General features: G+C 32.8%; 1 pseudogene; it reads left to right on the top strand.

Annotated features, from left to right (window-relative positions):
- The first annotated feature begins 5096 nt into the window (after positions 1–5096).
- LOC116853324 overlaps positions 5097–5691 on the top strand; it is a 3042-nt pseudogene continuing 2447 nt past the window's right edge.

The raw sequence follows: 5691 nt of genomic DNA, 5'->3' as shown, positions 1-5691 counted from the left end.
GATGGCAAAAAGTTGTAGAAAGTGATGGAAAATACTTTCATTGAAATAATTTAAATAAATTTTTTACAATAAATGCTTTTTCTCAGTATTTTTTGGGCGGAAACTAAGTTAAGGTCCTAATATATGATATAATTACTACGCGAACGTATAGACAAAATGTAAGACATTTATATCGATCGAAGAAGTGGTGTCTAAAGCAACAGACTCATAATCCGCGGATGTGCCTCAGAGTCCAAGTTCGAGTTCCACCAGTGCCAGTGAGAATTTTTATATGTGATGTAATATTGGAATAAAAAAAATAATACAATTTTCGAATAGTTTCTGTTACAAAAAGTAATATATATCATAAATAAATAATTTAAGAAGTGTATACGTCTGCTTAATAAAAAGACTAACTCTGTTTAATATTCGATGGTACGCGAAGATCAACTAACGATAACAATGCGTACCATAGTTTGTCAAGATACGTTCCGTGCATTGTATTGCTTATTATTACATCATGTATTAATAGATAACAAAATAGATAAAAAGAAAATCTTGTAACTAGTACCACATAGTCCGTTAATATTTTATGCGTGGTATCACGTAGTAAAAAATTTTGAACATTTAGCACTAAGAATATTTCCTACATTTAAATTATAACATGTAAAGGACTGTGAAAAATATTTGTTATTGAATATTAAACGTATTCAATCAAAGGTTTAGGCAACGTAGTATCCAGTAGTAATTAAGATAGCAAATCAAAAGTACAAATTCGAAAATAACAAAAAATATTAAAGTTTTGAGACAAAAAATATATTATTACGCAGATTTAAATCTTTTAATTTTTTTGTAATGTCCGGAACTTAGTACTTGTGACTATTTACGGTCCTTAACATATTTAAATATTAAGAACGTTATAGCCTTATCAATAATTAAGATATAGCAATGAATATCACAGAAGTTACTACTGTAATTTGAAAGAAATAAATCTTTGAATGTCGATTCTAAACGAGACATATGCCCATTTTCATTTAAAAAATGGTACAACCTGTTATGCAAATTTTCGACTAGTGTAGTGTAAGTACCCGATCGTTTGCATATGTCAAAGAGTCATTTTCTCTATGTTCTTTTAAAGTTGTAAATAAATGGTGTTGATGTTACTTTCAAACAATTCATTTCGATAATTAGGACAATATTCGTCTGGTAGATGCAATTTTTTAATAAGGTAGCCTGATACATATGAAAGAGCAAAACAGTCTTGAACATTAATTTCGTCGAAATTGATCCATTCTAAAGTTCGTGTCTCGATGTTCTTGAATACTTCAATTTCTTCGAGTGATACATTTTTGGAGCCACTGTTTAAAAAATATTGGAAATTCTCCAAATTTTTTAAATTGTCTTCTTCACAGTTTGCAAATTTGGATACTAGTGCAACTAAGTTGTTTAAAATTGTTGTTTTTAAAGCAACAATAAATTGGTTGGCAGGTGGGATTAGAATTCGATATACCATGTTATCGTATAATACAAAAAAGATTTTCAAGAGAATTCTGATTAACATTTCGTAAATTGAAGTATGTAAATTCAAGATTTTCAAGCGGTTTCCATAAATACATTACACTGCGAATTGTAATAATCCAGCTTTTCATAAATTGATACTGTGTTGTAATATCTTTTTCAGTCTTTATGTCTATTAATTTCCAATTAGTGATTTCTGGTGATAACCCACACAGCACGTAATATCGCAGAAATATCACAGCAATATTATATTTTCATTGCAATATTACCAGGGAATATAACAGAAATATTGCTTTAATATTACTAAGATATCACAGTAATATTAAAATGTCCGCGGCAAATGCATCACAGTAATATAATGGTGAAAATCACAGTGATATTACTGTGAGAAAATCATAATATTTAAAAAAATATACTTATATATTCCTAGTTTTCTCATGTTTCATAAACTACTATGTATCAAAGGTTGTCAAATACACTCCAAAACTTTCGTGAAATCCTCCAGCGATAATTTCGATCCCAAGCAGTATAACAACCACTGGTCACCCCATCTATGTCCTGATCGCATTAAACTGTTGCTTAACCTAACGACCAAGTGCGCATGCGGTGATTCTGATGACTCCAACGATGTTCTTACAATTCATACTTATATAATGTATCCTTATAGTGTTCACAGTACATTTTAATATACTTAGCAAACATCAAATAATAGTTACATAATTTTTACTTAGTGTTTGTTGGATAATTTGCTGATAGATATTGAAACAATGCAACAACATTCGATATGCGATAAATATTGATGTAATGTAGTGAACCAGTGATAATTACTTTTAGATTTTTAACAAAATGTTATAATGATTAATCCAAACAAAAAAAAAATTAAAAATCCAAGAAAATCCAAATTAAACAAATCGAAATACTAAATTTTAAAAGAAACTTTTAAAAAATACTATTTCTGTAAGGGAAGGTGACTTCAAATGACGCCATAATAACGTTTTAATAATGTCTATAATGTCAAAGAAATTGATATGTCAATTGATGATCACTATTCTATTTAGAATATGATATATTGCTATAATTTAACTATAATATTGCAAATATATAAGTGTAATATTTCAATGATATAAATGTGTAATATTTCAATGATATAAGTATGTAATACTGCAGTAATATTTCTGTAATATTTCAATGACATATGTAAAGGTGCAATATTTCAGTAATATTTCTGTAATATTTCACTGTGATATGTAATATTACCACTATATTGCAATATCACTGCAATATTTCTGTAATATTACGTGCTGTGTGGGAACTTACTCCACAACTCCAAATGGGGCGAGCCGTTTCTTAAAACGCACCTATACTGTTTGCCGTTTTTCGCCTGTTTGGTCTAACCATTTAATAAATCAAAAAGATTATCAATTAATTCAGCAAATTCTGCTGTTTCTAATGATTCAACAGGTAACGCTCCACTGATAGTAATAGCTTCAATAGATGAGGTGATAGAATGACTTAATTGTCGTGCAGCAATATTGATTTTCATTTTGACAAAGCTATCCTGAAATTTAAATGTTTTGAATGTAATTTAAAAAATATCTTATAAATCTTTGTCTGATCTTCAATCAAATAAAAAACTTGCTGTATGTATTGAAATTTTGCAATCTTATTAGGTTTAAATCTAATTTTATATTGTAGTACAGCGTTTCGAGTACATTTCAATAAGTGCGGAATATCAAAAATTGTTACTATTGTTGTATTATTGATTACAAATGTGTAGGGAGTTGGGTCAACTGTATTTTTAGCATACAATTCGGAAATTGCTTTCCTTTGAGTAGAACCCTGGTCACAAACAGTCGCCTTTACGGTAATATCAATTTCTTGAGTTGCAAAATCGCATTTTTTATTATCGTTTTAAGGTCATAGCTAGAAATTATACCGACAGTAAAATAATAAGCGACCACTTGCTTCTAGGGTTTTCTGAGCCTTCTTAGCATTAAGACCAATGCATGATTTGCTGGCTTATTAAATCGGCCCAACTCTCTTAGATTTTGGAAATCAACAATGATTTGCTTGTGATGTTGTGCCCTCGATTATGATAAACACAACCGGTAATTGGGATCCGGTGCCGATGTGCAAACGTTTAGGATAGTAAGGGAATTTTATAGTCTTGAGGAGTTTTTTATAATAAAAATATATTAGTGAACTTGTCTTCTTACAATTTCTGATCACACTCTTATTGCACTTCACATAGATATTTTTTAACTTATCCTTTACCGAATAGGTTAATATATCGCGTTATTATAATGCGGAACACTCGTAATACTCTTGAGTCCGTTGTCTCTCACTTGAGACATGTAACGTGCGCCTCTAGACTGGTCAGTACTTTTCTCTACTCTCTCTCTCTCGAGTGGGTGGTCCAACTCTTTATATATCATTCATGAAATTAGGGAATTAGGTTACCGACCTAATTACCTAACAGTTCAAAAGTGTAACGTGATGTTTCTGCAGCGCGTGCACTTTTGATTTACTTGCCGTATTTCGCAGTGTTCGTTTATGCAACACGTGCATTTCGGCTGAAACGTCTTTTAGCGTTTCATCATGTTTTGCCCTACATAACAGTGAGGAAGGTAATGAAAACCGCTGTCTAACGATATTTCGTCAAAAATTAAAGCACAATATCGGTCTAATACGTCTATGTTATCGATTTGAATTTTAAGTTGTTGCAATAACAGTTTGTTATTCCGGTATTAAAAGGAACTTTTGAAAGTAAGGTTTTTAACGTTCGAGGTGATGGTAACTGGAAGAAGACGGATAGATACTTATAAGTATGCGGATTTCGCTTATAAACGGATAAGACGAAAATCTTATCTTCTTCAGTCCATCTTTTTCCAGGAGGAGTGCGGTCAACGTTTTGCAACTGCAAGACTATAAAATCTTATCTTCTTCAGTCCATATTTTTCCAGGAGGAGTGCGGTCAACGTTTTGCAACTGCGAGGCTATAAAATTTTTAGTCACGGTATTTAACTGATTTTCTATGCATTGGAAAACATTGTCTTTGTAAAGTTTTCGTAATTTTTTTAAAGTATCCATTTGGTTGTGAAGTGACTTCTTGACTTTCGATAACCTATTAATCGTTCTATGATGAATTTTGTACATTCTATGTTTAGTCGATGACATTGTCTTCAGAGATATTCCTGTCTCTGTTAAGAAACCAGTTTTTATTTCTTTCATTTCTATTGATACAATCTCATTACGTTCTGTCAAATTATCCGTAACTATTGTATCGTCATTGTCATCGTTATAGTCACGTTGACAATTTGTATCTTCACAAATACAGTCTTGTTCACAAAAGTTGTTTGACTTTATAGAATATAATATTTTGGAATTATCATCCTTAACGCGTTCAGTAACTAAGCTTTCTTTAACGTTAAAGTTAGCAGGAACATCTTCAGAGGCAATGTTACCATCAATTTTATTGAAGACTTTAGCAATAGCCTAGTTAATAGTGGAAATATTGTTTAAATCAGTGGATGTAGTGAGTGAATTCATTGAATTCAGCTGTTCACAATTATTAGCAGTTTCCCGGTTTTTTTGGAAAGATGTCGAAATTCCTATCGGAAGTAAATTGAAGTGACTTTGTAATCGTGAAAGTACTACATAAGGATTCAATGCTTTGTAAAGTTTACAAAATCTTCTTTTTGAAAATGATTCTCGCAAACATGTTTATTTCGGCAAGTTTTAGTCAGATTAATACCATAAATCTCTTTCCATTTCACGCTAACGGCTGGGTTTATAGGAAATCTATAAAAACGTTTATTTTGTACTTTTTTAAGCCTACCTTTACACTTGTTCTGTACGGACGCTGTCACCCGCACGGACAGAGCACGGCGGGCGGCCGTACGCTAGGCGCGATCCGCTCGCGCGCGAATACCGCTCGCCGCTACTTCGCGCTGTCGCCGCTACGCGGCAGCGATCCGAGCCGGGCCGTCGCTCGCGGTTAATTTTCGGTTCGGCGCTGATATAAGACGCCGTGAGCGACGGCTCTTCGCCTTTTGAGTGCGTTCGCACGTTGGGTCACTGTTTTTTGAGTGCGCTTGCACGTTGCCTGAGAGTGTCTATGACACGTTGGCGCTTGCTGGCCTTCTCAGCAGTGTGCACAGTTTTACTCCGCTTACAGCATGACGTAGGCCACGC

The sequence above is a fragment of the Odontomachus brunneus genome, unplaced genomic scaffold (genome assembly GCF_010583005.1).
Source record: "Odontomachus brunneus isolate Ranch 3 - 2012 unplaced genomic scaffold, Obru_v1 Obru_scaffold_306, whole genome shotgun sequence".
NCBI lineage: Eukaryota > Metazoa > Arthropoda > Insecta > Hymenoptera > Formicidae > Odontomachus > Odontomachus brunneus.
Note: the sequence above shows the minus strand (reverse complement) of the source record. Positions and strands in the feature narration are given on the sequence as shown.